Here is a 17,823-nt window from a genome sequence, read left to right as displayed (position 1 = left end):
GGAAAATGGAAGACAGAGGGCAGAGGAAAGTAGGTACAGCTAATTTTCATAATGACCCTTACAGGACTATTTCATTCTTTAAATTATACGCATTAATAACTGATAAAATTAAAATTAAAATTTTAAATTAGAGAATATTAGGATGAATCCTCATTTTCAACACAAAGAAGAGTAAATGAAAGTCTAATGGCCTAAGGGGGAAAAACATTATCATAAATTGGAAAGTGTCAGAAAGGGGAGATTTTTTTCTAATTAATTAATTAATTCTTTTGGCCGCATCATGCAGTTTGCAGGATCTTAGTTCCCCGACCAGGGACGGAACCCAGGCCCTGGCAGTAATAGTGCTGAGTCCTAACCACGGAACTGCCAGGGAATTCCCAAAAAATTTTTTTAATTGGAAGAATGCATACTTCAAAGGTGGTGGAGTAGTCTTCTCCTCAGATATCATCCAAAACCAACAAGAAGAACAAGAGGCAATAAAAAAACTTCTCATCAGTGGTACTAGTTGCCCTGAACGGCGAAACATGAAGACAGAAAGTGGATGGAGAGGCAGTAACTAGTTTACCGAGTGGGGGAAGGTGAAATCTAAGAACATTCAGAGGGGGATATTGACCAGAACCCTGCTACTCTGGCCTTCAGGCTCACGTGCTGGAAGCATCAGGCACTAAAGATGGAGAAAGAGGGAGTTGCTGAAAAGAGAAGACTTGACTGAAAGTCTGCATGAAGAGCATTTGGACCCTAGACCCCTACCCTACCCTCTATAGTCAGGGAACTAGCCCTCCCCACCCTCAAAAGATGCAAAAGCTTTATTCTCTGTCACTGAACCAGGCTTGTGATGTCTGCTCTTTAGGCAGTAGGCATGGTGTAAGGCAGAGTTGAGGTGCCGAATGGAAAGTGGGCATTAAATAAAACTGCATACAAAGCCATGTGATACCAGTCCAGCTCCCAGAATATCTGCAAACCCCCATGAAGACCCCTACTCTCTTGGAAGTAAGCACTGGAGACCAGCAGGCATTGTGAGTACCCTTCATATGGACTTAGGGAGCTTGAACCATGGATATCGCAGGGGCCACTGTGATGCCCCAAGACTAGAGGCCCATGTCCAAAGTGTTTATGCTGTGTACATTACCCACTGGTGTCCCCAACCCAAGAAAACATGACACACTGTACTTCTTGACAAAGAGGGTGTGAGGATCCTGAACCAGATTTCATTTTATTTAGAAAAAATAAATAGATGTATTATTTCTTGCAACCAACTATTGTGGTAGTCACATCTGTCTTTGTTCAAGCTATTCTGCACAAATGCCCTCCTACCTCACCTACCTAGTGAAATCCTCATCTAAGAGCAGCCAGGTTGCCTTCTTTCTCTAGTTTTCCCTTATTCTTTTCCATTTGGCAGAATTAATTACTCTTGCATTTGTATTCCCATAGCTCTTTATACTTACCTCCAAGACAGTACTTTGTTCTATAGTACCCTTGACATTGCCTTAGTGTATATATCTCTTCTAGATTATAAACTCCTTGATGGGAAAATCAATGTCTTATTCATTCTTGAAACACCAATAAGTCCCATTTCTTTGATCTACATCTAGTATAAGAATCCGCTATCGCTATCAAAGGACTACATACCATCATCTTCCAGGAGTTCCACAAAGTCTGAGGAGGTGCTTATGTGTTGGAAAAAACAGCACAGTATACTCTGTGTGTGAACATAACACTAAACATATTTATTATTTCTGTGCAATAAAAACTGTAAAACTTTCTTCAAGCTATTAAATAATAAGACTCTAGAAAGAAAATGCAGAGAAAATTGGGAGGAAGGGTGGCCTATGGAGAAGCTGAAAAACCTTATATGTACAGTAACCAACCACACTTGCTGAATTAAATATTGATTTTACAAGTATGAGAGTGAAACCAGATTCTCTTGGAATATTTGACATATATTGTTTCCTAAGTCTGTGAAATCTTAGTGGGAAATTGGACAGATAGATAGTGTGACCCATGAAGAAGAAAGCCGAGTAACTGTGTTTGGGAAATCTTGAGGAAGCTGAAAAGTAGACTGATGATTTGAGAAATCTAAGAAAACTGGAACTGAAAAGAGGTGTTTAAAATTATGTTTTTATCGAAAGTATCTATTGTAGAAAATTTGGAAAATATAAAAATGTATAAAGAAACTAAACTGTCTGTAATCACCACCCCTAAAAAAAGACTCTAGAAATATATCCACCCATCAGCTTCACTTCTGTACTCAAGGGGGAAAAAAATCACCACTCAATCAATTTAGTAAACACCTTAAGAAAACTTGGTACTGAATAATAACCAGAATCCTGTCAGGATCATCTGGTTTCCACATCAGAGTGACAGTTCTGGAAAAATAAGAGGAAGATGGTCTTTTACAGGGCTTTTATCAATATCTTAGAAAGTATAGGTATCAATACATGCTGGCTGTCAAAGTTGGGTAGGAAGGCATGGAAGAAGTGATCTGTAGGCCTCTCCCTTGGGCCTACACTCTAGGCCTTGTTAGCAATAGAAACTGCGCTGGGTCTGTTTACCTCCTTTCGGATAAAAGAAACGAATGCGAACCCATGTCACTGGATACTGCCACAATCTACGGCATGGTGGGACCCTTTGGACAGTTCCCACTGAAGACGAGTTCACTGTTAAAAATTATAACACAAGAGAAAACCAGCTGCCATGAAAGAGATGCACCATGAAAGAAAGAATTACAACTATTATATATAAAACAGAGGGAGTTCCCTGGCCGTCCAGTGGTTAGGACTCAGCACTTACACTGCCGTGGCCTGGGTTCAATTCCTGGTTGGGGAAACTAAGATCCCTCAATCCTCATGTGGCCAAAAAATTAATTTATTTAATTTAATCAAATTAAATAAACAACAAGGACCTACTGTATATCACAGGGAACTATATTCAATATCTTATAATAACCTGTAATGGAAAAGAACCTGAAAAAGAATATATATATATTTAAATATATATATATATATATATTTAACTGAATCACTTTGCTTTACACTTGAAACATTGTAAATCAACTATACTTCAATTTAAAAAAAGAATTTACAGTACAGTGACTAGGAGCAATAGAACAATCTGAAAGGAACTTTAAATGTGTAAAGAGCTAAAGAAAAAATAGATTCCATAAGGTTGAGGACAGGACATGATGGGAAAAAAAAATCCGTATTTGAAAATGAGCTGTAAGAAATACTAGAAAAGAAAATATAGTCACTGGGATAAATTCCAGTAATTAAAGGCTACTTAACTCAGGTACCTTTTTTGTGTGTAGGGCCCCATGCTGGGGTCAAAGTTCAGCTGACATAACTTGTGCTCAGCTTTAAAGAATCTTTTATAAAGTCTTCCAACCTGGACACTTCACTAGAATTCCTTCTCATACAGTCATTGAAAAAATTGTTGAATGCTACTACTACTTTATGACAGGCATGGAGCTTGGTGGGGCAGATAATAAAAATGAAGAGCAGGGCTTCCCTGGTGGCACAGTGGTTGAGAGTCCGCCTGCCGATGCAGGGGACGCGGGTTCGTGCCCCGGTCCGGGAAGATCCCACATGTCGCGGAGCGGCTGGGCCCGTGAGCCATGGCAGCTGGGCCTGCGTGTCCGGAGCCTGTGCTCCGCAACGGGAGAGGCCACAACAGTGAGAGGCCCGCGTACTGCAAAAAAAAAAAAAGAAGAGGAAGAAGAGCAGTCTTTGCCCTTGAGGAATTTACCATCTCACCATTTCTGTGAGAGAGACACAAGAATAGCACGCAGTCTAATTATAAAAGCTGTAGTTATAACAGCTACCACGTACCTAGCTTTACAAAGCGCCTACCCAATTGCATCCTCTAATCTTCACAACAAGCCAGTAAGATTAGTATTATCGTATCATCCCCATTTTACAAGGAGAAAATGGGTTCTTAGGAAGTTATAGTAACTTTCCCAAAGTCAAACAGGTAGAAGATTTTAGGGTCAGGATTTCAACCCAAGTCCTCTGACCACAGCACCCACCTTCTTTTTTGGTATACTTGTATTTATGCAAAATGCTTTCAGAGCACAGAGGAAGGAGGAATGGTCTGGCCTCATTAAAAGTCTATCTTCCTCTCAATTTGATCTCATTTTGTCTCCATTCCATGATAAGACAATTACCACTCAAAGAACAATTTTTTGGCTAAGAAGTCAGTGAATTGCAAGGTACGGTTCCAACTTGCAAGGAGTTCCTATTTCCGATGGAATGAGGGGAAAAAACTAAATAACGTATAAATATTTTAAAATATGTGAAGAATGTATATGTGTAATACAATTTTTTAAATGGTAGCTAAAAAGAGGAACAGTGAGGCCTCAAATAGTCTAATAAGAAAGCATGGAGGAAAGGAAAGGGGTTCAAGGACAACCAAGGCTTGAAGAAAAGTAAAGAAATCAAAGGAAAAAAGGAAGGAGGGCTTCCCTGGTTGCGCAGTGGTTGAGAGTCCGCCTGCCGATGCAGGGGACACGGGTTCGTGCCCCGGTCCGGGAAGATCCCACATGCCGTGGAGTGGCTGGGCCCGTGAGCCATGGCCGCTGAGCCTGCGCGTCCGGAGCCTGTGCTCCGCAACAATGGGAGAGGCCACAACAGTGAGAGGCCCGCGTACTGCAAAAAAAAAAAAAAAAAAAAAGGAAGGAGAGTTGACTCAAAGAGTTGGAAAATTTAGTCCATGAGTTCCCATTAAGAGTGGTGAATTTTGGGCTTCCCTGGTGGCACAGTGGTTGAGAGTCCGCCTGCCGATGCAGGAGACACGGGTTCGTGCCCCGGTCCGGGAGGATCCCACATGCCGCGGAGAGGCTGGGCCCGTGAGCTATGGCCACAGGGCCTGCGCATCCGGAGCCTGTGCTCTGAAACGGGAGAGGCCACAAAAAGTGAGAGGCCCGCGTACCGCCAAAAAAAAAAAAAAAAAAAAGAGTGGCGAATTTTCAATCCTGGCTCTTCTATTTACCAACTATTTGAAAGGTATTACTGACCTCTGGACCTCAAGTGTCAATTTCATTATCTTTCAAATGGGGATAAAAATACCTGATTCACAGGATTTTGTAGGAAGTAAATGAGATCATTTAAGTGACTTGCTTGGTGCCCTGCACATCTCAAGGAGTCAACAAATGTCAGAAACAGTTCTAAAATAAAAATTTTTAAGAAACAACAAATGTCAGAGGTACGTCTATTATTCCATGTAAAGCTGAGAAAATTGAGGGAAATGTAATTATAGCCTTCTAGAATATGAAAGGTTTTGAAAGAAAAGATGATAACTGTTTTCCATGTTCACAGAAGAGATCACCCCTGCACCCCACCCCCGAAAAAAGAGGATTTAAACTGATTTTGGCCACACCTGATGGTGGCAGTATTGGATGTTGGAATCCATTTCAGAGAGTTGGAAGCTGGTGGGAGCTAGTGGGGCAGGAGGGGGAGGTCATAAAAAGAGGAAAGATTTGTTATCTCTTTGGACCTATTTTGAAACCGGGGAAAGACTCCTTCTCGGACTAAGATGATAGGATTCTGTAAATATACAAGCTGGTATTTGCCAATAAAAACTTCCTCCTGTGTGGCCCTTTTTATCCAGTAATGATTTCCTGCTCTACTTTGGCTGCCAAATGTATCAAAATGTAATCAGTATATTCCTAAGTCAAATTGCAAGCTTTAGAAATAATGGCTAACGCTCTGATCATTTGCAATAGAATTTTAAAGGCAGCTAATGTTTAAGGTTTCTTGGGGTTTCAAACTCAGCTGTAGTTTTGTTTTAACCTTTTCCCCTTTCAACACCTCAGAAATGATCAGCAAGATTCCTCTTTGCCAAGAACCATCTTTTCTCATTAGAGTTATTCTTAGTTTCATCTGGAGTCAAAGTCAAATTTTGTAATCCTCAGCTTCCAAGACAGCAACCAAATCCTCTCCTGCCTGCAACTGAACATCTTTTCCCACCAGGAAAACCTATTTACCTCTCTTCAACCCCACACCAAGAGTGCCAGCTGCCCAGAGACTGCAAAGTGGAGACAGGTTAGATTGGCAGAGTGTGACCTGGTGAGGCAAGGGAAGTCACAGCATCAGGCACAGTGGGCATTGACCTCCCAATGCTCGGTCGCCCTTGTAACTAATTTGCCTGTGATCTAAACCTTCCCTCTTTGAATTCCTAGGTCCCTAAACCTAGTCTGGCATCCTGATGTCGGCCTCTGGGTCTGCCCCTCTTCTTACTTCCTGCTTTCCTTAACCCCGATCCTAACGTGTGGCTCTCTCTGTTGGCGACTGCAATCACCAACACTCACATCTTGACGGCTCCCTAGCCTTCCAGATCCTGGAGCTTGCCGTGGCTATGAAGGAAGATTCCAAGCCAGCGTTTTACAAGTGTTTTCTGCACTGTGCCAGGGTGGGGACATGCTCCTTAGACTAAATTCTCCCACAGATTCACAAGGTGCTGTAAGTAGCACAATAGAGGTTCTAAGATGACCTGCAGGAATAAAGAGGGGTGGGGGAAATGACCTCTTTTAACTTTGTTTAACCCAGCATTTTCCTATCTAGACTGGACAGCTATTCTTTCATCAAAATGCCTACCTCTCGGGCTTCCCTGGTGGTGCGGTGGCTGGGAGTCCACCTGCCGATGCAGGGGATGCGGGTTCGTGTCCCGGTCCGGAAGGATCCCGTGTGCCGCGGGGCGGCTGGGCCCGTGCGCCATGGCCACTGGGCCTGAGCGTCTGGGGACTGTGCTCCGCAACGGGAGAGGCCACAGCAGTGAGAGGCCCGCGTACCGCAAAAAAAAAAAAAAAAAAAAAAAAAAAAAAAAGGCTACCTCTCCCATTTTAATCTCCGAAGGCTAAATAGCGATTTAGGATTCATACTGGGTTCAGACCTTGGCTCCAGCACATTCTAAGTCTGTGACTCTGGGCAAGTTCCCTATCAGGAAATCAGTGCTAACATGAGTTAATATTAGTATCACCTTGGGTTTTTGTGAGAATGAGATGCGTTCCCAGCACATGCTAAGCTCTCATTAAAAGCTCTATTTTTAATTAATTCTTTCTAAGTAATGCCCACCCCATTACTATATTTGATTCCAGCTAGGCTCCCAGCTTTAAGTCTCTTTCCTGCTCCAGTGATTCCTGAAGGCTGTTGCCAAAGAATTATTCTAAAGTACTGCTTTTATCAGTTCCCTGTGTTCTGAAGTCTTTTTTTTTTTTTTTAGGTGAATTAAATTACGTCCTCTGCCTGCCTTTGAAAGTTCCCCGTACCCTGGGAGCTTCCCTCCCCGCTGCTTGCCACCCAAGCCCTGGGTTCCCTGGGAAAAGTGAAGAGTGTCCTCCATCTGCCCTGTCTCCTAACACAGGCACCTGCTGTCCATACGCACATTACATACACTGCTTCTGGGATACTGGTTCTTGGGAAAACACACTCCTTTAAATTCACCTCTTGGTAAATCTTCCCTGAACTGCACTGGTCCATATTGATGGCTCCCTTCTCTCTACTTCCTGTGGTCTGCTCCACACAATTTAGCCTTTAATTATATGCTGTCTTTCATGGTCCACTAATTGTTTCCTGCTTCTTAGTTTCATCTTCTCAAACAGGTTGTAAACAACTTGAGGGCAGGGACCACATCGTACACTTTTCTTCTTAATAACCGCAGACATGCGCAAGCGTTAGGACCTCATTCATCTGTGCCAACTAACCGAAGTTAGCCTAGCCAGACTGCCAAGGAGGGATCACAGGATTCGACCATAATTGGCACACACAATCTGAAAGACCTTCAGGTAACCCACACTTGCTACATTTATATTTTCGTTGAACGGAATTTACCTGATGTCTAAATATTCCCATGCTTTACCAAATTCTCAAAGTATAGATGTAGGAGTTGAGATTCCAAATTCCAAATCCCCTGTGACTTGTTTATAAATAGTGACAAGGGATGAGGAGTCAGACTCCGCTCTCTTTGGGAGCTGCTTTTCTGTCTTGGGAAGTTTATGCAAATAACGCAGGAGTTGGTGGAAGACTTAATTACTCTCTAGTGAAAACCCAGATGGCTTGTTACCATCTGTTTCTTCAAGGAGAGGCAGCTACCACACAGTAACCCTCTGTAAAGTTACAATCCCAGAGGTAAGTACTTTGGGATCCTCGGATGAAAGGAAGCCTGCAGGTCCAAGACACTATTATTATTGTCATAAATAATGGTGCTTTGTATTTTATCAAAGGAGCTCAGAGTGGCTTGCAAACATTAACTAATTAATCCAAGGAAAAAAAAACCTGTGAAAGAGGTAGAAGGGAAATATTATTATCCCCATTATGCAGCCAGAGAGACTGAGACACGTCTAAATTCGTTGACTTACCCAAAGTCACATGGAGAGTAGAACCCAGGTCTCCTGACCTCCAGTTTGAACAGCCCACGCTGCTTCCCATGATGTATTAAAAAATTTTTAAAGTACGATTTATGATATAAAAATAAACCTTGGAAAAGTAAATGACATCTAACCTTTCAATAACCATCATGTAATAAAACAGCAGATGTGGGAAAAACATCTTGAAGGAAAGATGTGTGGGTAGAACACTTTAATAAATACAGGGCTTTAATCAAAACTTTCCAAAGGGAGCAAGCGACTCTTTACGGAATCTGATATTTAATCATTGCTGTTCTAATGGTTTAAAACAAAGAGGTATAATCCACCAAGTTTTAAACAGAAACTAGTCTAACAAGTTCTATACTTTATTTTGAACTCTATTTCCTTATTTTTTCAGTGTTCTCAAGAAGGTGTTCAACATTTATCAATGTGATGCAAATGTCACATGGAAGATATAAATACTACTCTTCAGATACCTCACATTCTTCCTGATTCAAAGTCATAGTTTAATATTAATGCGATTCAGGAAATTGACAAGGAACAGTGTCTCCAAGGAAACGCGTGGAAGAGGGAGAGGGAGATTTGAACCTGTGATTTGCTTAATAATGAGACACCCTGCTGTTTTGCCACTCTCCACATTACCCGTGAATATGCCAATAGATAAAATGCTCAGTGTCCTAGACCAGAGACCCCCATCAGAGAGCCAGCAAATCCTGACCAGATGACACCAGACCAGTTTCCACTTCAGAAACTCCATGTCACCAATCTTCATATTCCTTTGGTAATTTTTTATTTCAAAATTGCCCTTCATATAATTGTATGTAGCATTGTATTTCCTAGTATCTGCCCCCATAAAATTGGTATAAAACGGTACAGTAATCCAACTAATTCTATATCCACCATTAGAAATTTAGGTCACTTTTTCGAAGTTGAGGCATCACACAACAGAATTTTCTAGCAACATCATTCATCCTCCATTCAAGAAGAAATATTCAGCCTTTTATTTTGACTCACCCATTATGCTCATACTTAGGCCTTTCTCTGGTGCTTACCAGCAGAGTGCCTGTGTCCTCAGGAAGAGATATTATAAGGAGACAAAATGACAGCCAGTATGATTGAGAAGCTGTTCACCAAAGAAAGACTAGATTAAAGATGAATACCTACAAACTTGAACCTCATTACTACCTATCAGGATAGCCAAGAGCAATTGACCTGACTCCATTGTGCTTATGTTTCCATTTAAAGAAGAATCAAAACAATACTTTACCAACAGCAAAAAAATGTTAGGCATTTGTGATCCTCACTTATTTTAAGTGCCTGAAAGTCTCTACAAAATGAAGCCTTTATGCGATGGCTAAACAAAACAGAAAGAATAATCCTTTTTTTGAAAAAAGAAAAATAATTCAGATGATTAGTATCAACGGATACTTCACCACCGCTTGACAATTCATCACTTGACAATTTTCCTCATATCACACCTTCTCCAGCCAAACACTAGAAAAACAATTTATTTCCGAATGTTTTCAGCCTACCAACATCTCATACATTTAAATCTATAAAAGGGACTGACAGCATCTACTGCTTAAAAGAATTAAATTTTTTTAAATAATAACATTCCACTTTGAAAATAAAATTGTTGTTACCATGGGCTTATCTGTGCTAATTCCCACTCCTCCCTGATTAAAAAAAAAAAAAAAGTAACCTATCAGGATTCAAGCATTTCTTCAAACCAAGCAACCTGTTGAACAACTTCTTAATGTGCCTATCAATCATCTGGTGATAAGACGAGTTTGCATTCATAATAGCTAGTTGCTAAAATAAATATGAGTTACTATACCTAATTCAATCAACAATGGGACCTCAGAGGTCAGCAAAGAAATAATCAAACAATAAGTATGAATAGGTTGTAATTTTTCTGATTAACAAATGTTCTCCTTGTCATATGATGTTAAGAGCTGCTCAAAGCACTCAGGTAAATTTAGAATGTATGTATTTACTTTGGAGAGGTCTGTGTGCACTCTCCCAGTGAGAAACCCATGAGCCTATAAGTTTTGCAAACATCAAGTTTTGCTTTCAGAAAACATTTCTCTGTATGGAATTTATGTTTAACAGGTTCCAGGGCCACAATTCACAGAATCTAACAGAGATCAAATAAAATGTGAATGCTGCTTTACCTTAAATACATTCGTACTCAACCCATCCAAGATTATCTTATAAAGCAGCTGATGTACTTTGGGAGAGAATAGATACGTGTATATGTATGGCTGAGTCTCTTTGCTGTGCACCTGAAACTATCACAACACTGATAATCAGCTGTACCCCAATATAAAATAAAAAGTTAAAAAGAAAAAAGTAGTCGATGTAATAAAACTCGATAATTCCATCTTCTTTTACTAATTAGAATTATATTTTCCATGCAGGGAAAGGGAGAGATTTGGGTCCTAAGCCAGCCATTCCTGCAGCCACCCTCCCAAATAACCAATGTCAGTTAGAGAGTGAAAGGGTCACAATGAAAAGCTCATCATCCATTGTTCTTATCACAACTTATAATATGACCAAAATGTCAGATCTAGGTTTCTATTGCTTCTGATTCCTCATCTCCACTCCTTCCTTCTCAACCATTTTGAGGGGGATGGCAGCAGTAGCAAATAGAGTTCAGGTGCAAAATTAAACAGTTAGGCTAAAAATCTTTTTTTTTTTTTTTTTTTTTTTTTTTTTTTTTGCAGTATGCGGGCCTCTCACTGCTGCGGCCTCTCCCATTGTGGAGCACAGGCTCCGGACGCGCAGGCTCAGCAGCCATGGCTCACGGGCGCAGCCGCTCAGCGGCATGTGGGATCTTCCCGGAACGGGGCACGAACCCGCGTCCCCTGCATCGGCAGGCAGACTCTCAACCTCTGCGCCACCAGGGAAGCCCAAGGCTAAAAATCTTGGAAGGGGGGGAGCACAATGGCTTTTTAATAAAAGCAAAACATTGGGGAGGCAGACGAGAATGCAAATGAAAAGTATCATCAGATGAGAATAACTTCTTCCTCTAGTTTAGACACGACTCCATTGCTACCCCCCAAATCTAAAGTTTTTAAACAGCTGATTTGTTTCTTTTTTTTTCATAATAATAGATTTTGAGGACTGAATAAGGAGAAAAAAATCAATGGGATGAATGGATTGGACAAGTGATTGATTTCATATATTGGTGCTTGAGGCATCATTATTGGTTCCTGTAGAGAAATCCAGAGGCACAGAGAACCTCATCTCTCAGCGTCACCAGCTCATTTCAAGCATCTAAGAGTGGTGGGAATTAGGGTCTTAGGAACAGAGAGAACTGAAAAATCTGTCACGTGGCATTTATAAAGGAAGCAACTGACACAAAAAGACCGTTAAATGTCTAGCTATGAAAGCATAAATGTCATTAGACAGAGTCTTCTCTGGAAACTAGATTTTAATAGGTTTTTGATTGTCACTTTTCTTTTATTTCTTCATTACTCACACCTTGGAGGGACTCGCTTTCAAAAGGATTTGCTTAAACTTCCCCCTCAAAATCCAATTTGCAAATACACCTGCAATTGAATTTTCAATATGTACCGTCACAGGTACTCTCCTTTGCATGCAAAACAGTCCCAGCTCACAAGTCTGCCCATGGCAACCAGGCCACACTGCAGAGTCCAGGTAACTGATTCCTGCAACACAGAAAGGGGTAGAAAAATTGAGGCCATTATTCAGCTCCTCAGGCTGAAAGTCCACTTGGAGTGAATACTGAATTCTAGACTGACCTTCCAATAATCTAAGTACTGGAACTGAGCTCTGAATAAGCAGATTGAATTTAGATCTCAATTTTATTAGAAGAAATCTGTCCAGAAAGTGCAGGTACTTTCCTGATCCTTAGAAAAAAATTTTATGGTTTAAATGACTATAGACTATGGAACCCACATTTTGTTTATTCTATTTCACAACAGATCAAAATTATGAACTCTGAGTCTATGCATATCTACTCAAGGTTTTCATCAATAAAAAAATATTTTCTGAATGCCTAGTGGGTGCTTGTCTTGCAGCAGGAGCAGAAAGAAATAAAAAGGAAACACTGACTTCCGTGGAGAGGCCTGAAATTATAAGATATCTATTAATAACTCAATCTGCATTACACAGATTCAACCTAGTTGTTAAAAATGAAAAGCTACATAAAACAATTTAGGATTCCATTGCAGGAAGAACTTTATATAATCTAACACCATTGTTTCAATTTTCTTTGAAACAGTTTATTATTTAAATCGTGTTTGAAGTTGGCATTAACTGACTAAATTATAGTAATATAGTAATTTTAAGCATCGGCTATCATTCAGGGTAACTTTACTACTGACTATATCAATTTGATTATCAATTTTCAATTAAGCTAACTATTGTAACATTAGATTATTGTAATATCTTCCCTGGTATCCTTTTTTTTTTTTTTTTTTTTTGCGGTACGCGGGCCTCTCACTGTTGTGGCCTCTCCCGTTGCGGAGCACAGGCTCCGGACGCGCAGGCTCAGCAGCCTCCGGACGCGCAGGCTCAGCAGCCATGGCTCACGGGCCCAGCCGCTCCGCGGCATGTGGGATCTTCCCAAACCGGGGCACGAACCCGTGTCCCCTGCATCGGCAGGCGGACTCTCAACCACTGCGCCACCAGGGAAGCCCAATCCCTGGTATCCTTGAAATCTCCTGCAGCACTTCTGATTCATGTGGTTCTTTATTAAAAGGTTAGGATACATTTCCCCCTTTACTACTCAGTAAAATAATACACTTTGAATGGTTATCTTCCACGATACAGGTTTAAACTATACTGCCTGATATTTTCTTATTGCAGCCATTTCTACGTTTGAATAGTTTTTTTCTTTCTCAGGCTCCAATTTAATTCCCTTTCCTTTTCCTGCAGCTCCCTGCCTTTATATCAATCTGGGGCACCTTCAATCTGCTTCTTCATTTTTTGCTTCTAGCCAACCCATCCCTAACATATTAAAATCTACGTCCACACAGTTGCCATTTTATATCACACCAATAAATTACCTTTGGTCCATAGCACCCAACAAAAGCTTTGTAGTTATAGGAAGGGGGTAGATGAGGAGAAGTATATTCATTTGTCACATCATCCCTAGAGAAAAATATTTATGTTTTTAAAGAAACACAAAAGAAAGTTGGTGGTTTAAAAAAGAGCAGGGGGGCTTCCCTGGTGGCGCAGTGGTTGAGAGTCCGCCTGCCGATGCAGGGGACACGGGTTCGTGCCCCGGTCCGGGAAGATCCCACATGCCGCGGAGCAGCTAGGCCCGTGAGCCATGGCTGCTGAGCCTGCGCGTCCGGAGCCTGTGCTCCGCAATGGGAGAGGCCACAACAGTCAGAGGCCAATGTACCGCAAAAAAAAAAAAAAAAAAAAAAAGGAGCAGGGGACTTCCCTGGTGGCGCAGTGGTTAAGAATCCACCTGCCAATGCAGGGGACATGGGTTCGAGCCCTGGTCCGGGAAGATCCCACATGCCGCAGAGCAACTAAGCCCGTGCTCCACAACTACTGAGCGTGTGTGCCACAACTACTGAAGCCCGTGTGCCTAGAGCCTGTGCTCCACAGCAAGAGAAGCCACCGCAATGAGAAGCCCACGCACTGCAGCGAAGAGTAGCCCCCATTCACCACAACTAGAGAAAACCTGTGCACAGCAACGAAGACCCAACCAGCCATAAATAAATTAATTAAATTTAAAAAATAATAATAAAAAAAATTTAAAAATAAAAAAGAGCAGGAATGGGCTTCCCTGGTGACACAGCGGTTAAGAATCCGCCTGCCAATGCAGGGGACACGGGTTTGAGCCCTGCTCCAGGAAGATCCCACATGCCGCAGAGCAACTAAGCCCGTGTGCCACAACGACTGAGCCTGTGCCCTAGAGCCCTCGAGCTACAACTACTGAGCCCACACGCCACAACTACTGAACCCTACATGCCTAGAGTCCGTGCTCCGCAACAAGAGAAGCCACTGCAATGAGAAGTCCGTCGACACAACTAGAGAAAGCCCACTCGTAGCAACAAAGACCCAACACAGCCAAAAATAAATAAATAAAGTTAAAAAAAAAAAAAAGAGTAGGAAAGAGGAATGTGGGCTGTAGTATTTTAGCAGATTCTTACATCACTTCTTGTATCTGCCTCCATTGTTGGACTTATCACGCTCCATTGTGATATGTATCTGTCTATCCCACTAGAATGAGAGCCCTTTGAGGGCAGGAGCTCTGGCTAGTGTCATATCAGCCTCCAAGTAGATAACTAATAAACTTTTGGGGAGTGAGTAAATAAATTCCTTTCTGTTGGAAGACACTGAACCACTGCTCCTACCCAACTGTTCCACCCACTCCGCTCCTATACAATCCTATCTCCCTTCATCTTCCTGTAGGCAACCATCCATGTCTCTCCCCAGTCAGCCTTGGCTAGCAATGCTGGGGGCAGGAAGCCTCCGGTAAAGCCTGACTAGGGTTGATCACCAGAATTATGCACATCACTAATCTTGATGTCATTGCCTGTCCTTTGGATACCTAAGGCAGCCTTCAAAATGTACATGTCCCACTCAATGACCTTTAAGATTCCTAGCAATTCTAGGATTGCGAGATAAAAGAATTCAGCTCTGTTAATCTTCTTGGAAATTCCTGCTTGTAATAGATGTAGTAGCAAGTCCTAGGGCCTCCAGATTCTGTCTACCTGTTAACCTTGAAAAGCATGAAAGAAAACATAGACTATAAACATAAAATTAAAAATGCATAGATTAAAAAAAAAAAAAAAAGCATAGATAACCCTAAAGAGCATAGTCAGACCTAGACTGTGGGTCTTTCTTTCCCTCCCCCTGTCGCCACCATATCCTTTTCCCTGGCCCTTTTGCTTACCTGGGAAGAGATTTACACCAAGGGTTTTGACTACCCGTCTGAATGTCAGAATCGCCTGGACACTTCAGATTCAGATTCCTGGGCTTCCTGTGGTCCTCAGCCCCCAGCCACCTCAAATTCTGAGTCAGTGACATTGGAATTGCATCAGGAATGTAGATGTTTAACTAGCTTCCCTGATCATGACATTCAGCCAGATATAGGAACCAGGGAACCAGGGCTAGATTCACTAAAAAAACCCAAGACTTTACCTCCTCTAAGGACCCACAGCCGGCCAGTGAGCACATTTCGAGAGCCTCTTTTAACTCCTGGCCACTGAATCAAAGTGGTTTTCAGTAGAGCAGTCAGAAGCTAGTGGAAGAAGATAGGGGGTTGAACTCTGCTGGGAAAAGCTAATGAGCTTTCTTGGTTTAAAGAATATAAATACAATTTAGATTTGGTGAGACAAAGAGGCCTACAGAGGCTGGGGAAACGACACTATCAAAGTATAAGCATCAGAAAGAGGTTTTTTTATCTGAATGGAGAGGACCAGAGAAGGTTTAAGAACATGACAGCAATAACAGCAGAGCCATCAACTTGAACATGACAACACTGGAAGGCGCTTTTTTTTTTTTTTTCCCCCCAACAAATGGGTATTGAGCACCCATTTGCCAAGTTCTGTTCAAGGTGCCAGGGGTTCAAGGATCTCCATGCGCAGTCCCTGCCCTGAAGGAGCACAACAAAGTGAGAACCTCTGATATCAGCCACAAGGAATTAACACTCATCCGTTGCAATCTCATTTTGCAGAAGAACATGGTAATGGAGCAGATAAGAATTTCTTACTTAGGCTCTGGGATTTTGAGAAAAAGTTTACTCAATGAAAAGTTCACTTCATTTCCCAGTAACATTTTCTTTGGTCAAAGAGGTAAAGTGAAATATTTTCTAATATTACCCTAATTCCCACATGTCTATAAGAGCCTCCTGGTCTCCCTGACTCTGGCCTTTCCTATAGCTTTACATACTAACCCATGATTAATCACCCTTGTTCAAAAATGGTCCCTGGTTCCCTGTGCAGAACAAAATAAAATGAATAAAAGAACGGAATCACTTAAACTTATCATCTAGATCCCCAAAGCTATAACCTCAATCTTCCTTGCTAATATAGTCCCGGTATTCATTCATGCATTCATTCATTCATTTATTCAAGGAGTGAGTATTCATTGTACTCTTGCTATTTATTGAGGCTTGAGAATGCAAAAGAGAAAGTAAGACAGCTTTTGCCTTCAAAAAGGTAAAAAATGGAAAAATATCTGAGTAACATAATCATCATAATAAAATAATCAGGGCTTCCCTGCTGGCGCAGTGGTTGAGAGTCCGCCTGCCGATGCAGGGGACATGGGTTCGTGCCCCGGTCCGGGAGGATCCTACATGTCGTGGAGCGGCTGGGCCTGTGAACCATGGCCACTGAGCCTGCGCATCCGGAGCCTGTGCTGTGCAACGGCAGAGGCCACAACAGTGAGAGGACCACGTACCACAATAAATAAATAAATAAATAAATAAATAAATAAATAAATAAATAAATAAATAAAATAAAATAAGCATTGGATGATCACACACCAAATGTAGTGGGTGCTTAAAAAGATGAGTCAAGTTTCGGGGGAGGGGATGGAGGCGAATCTGGAAAGGCTTCAAGGAAGGCATTTTTTTAAAGAGCTGAAACCAGGGCTTCCCTGGTGGTGCAGTGGTTGAGAGTCCACCTGCCGATGCAGGGGACATGGGTTCGTGCCCCGGTCCGGGAAGATCCGACATGCCGCGGAGCGGCTGGGCCCGTGAGCCATGGCCACTGAGCCTGTGCGTCCGGAGCCTGTGCTCCGCAACGTACCACAAAAAAAAAAAAAAAAAAAAAAAAAGAGCTGAAACCAAAGAATGAAAGTAGAATTTTCCAGGAGGATAAGAAAGGAAAAAGCAAAACAGCATGTGTGAAGACCAGGGCAGTGTCAAGGAATGTGGCTGTTCCTCCCAACTTTTAGTTGGGGGTTCAGTACTACAGGCCATACTGCAAGATGGGGAAACGTAAGGGGGTGTGACCAGGCAGTAGGTAGGAGACACATCATCTTGGCTCTAAAGTTTAAATATTTCTTCTGTTGGTGATGGGGAGACATTGGAGAATTTCATGCAGGGGAACAACATGATCAGATTTAGAAAGATCATCCGTCTCCCAGTAATGTGGACAAGATACAGGGGACCAAGTGCAAAGAAGGATAAGACAGAGGCAGGGTTAGAAGGAGAACAAAGGGGCAATAGTTCAAGCTGGAGCTGATGAGGGTTTTCCACATAATTCTAGTCAAACCAAACACCCTCTTGTTCCTCATTTAAAAACCACAATTTCCTGTTGTATGGTTTTGTTCTTATATCCAGGAATGCTGCCATCCCCCAACCCTGCCAACTCCACACGTGCCGATTCGGCCCAAATTATTTCTCTCCTACAGGTTTTCCCTAAAATCCCAAAGGGAAATCTCTCTTCTTGTTCGAATGCCTATAACAATCAATATCTCTCTCTTAAGGCACATAGCACTTTTTCCCTGCGGTATATTTCTTGATACATATG

The sequence above is a fragment of the Mesoplodon bidens genome, assembly GCF_964165515.1.
Source record: "Mesoplodon bidens genome assembly, chromosome: 17".
Classification (NCBI taxonomy): domain Eukaryota; kingdom Metazoa; phylum Chordata; class Mammalia; order Artiodactyla; family Ziphiidae; genus Mesoplodon; species Mesoplodon bidens.
Note: the sequence above shows the minus strand (reverse complement) of the source record.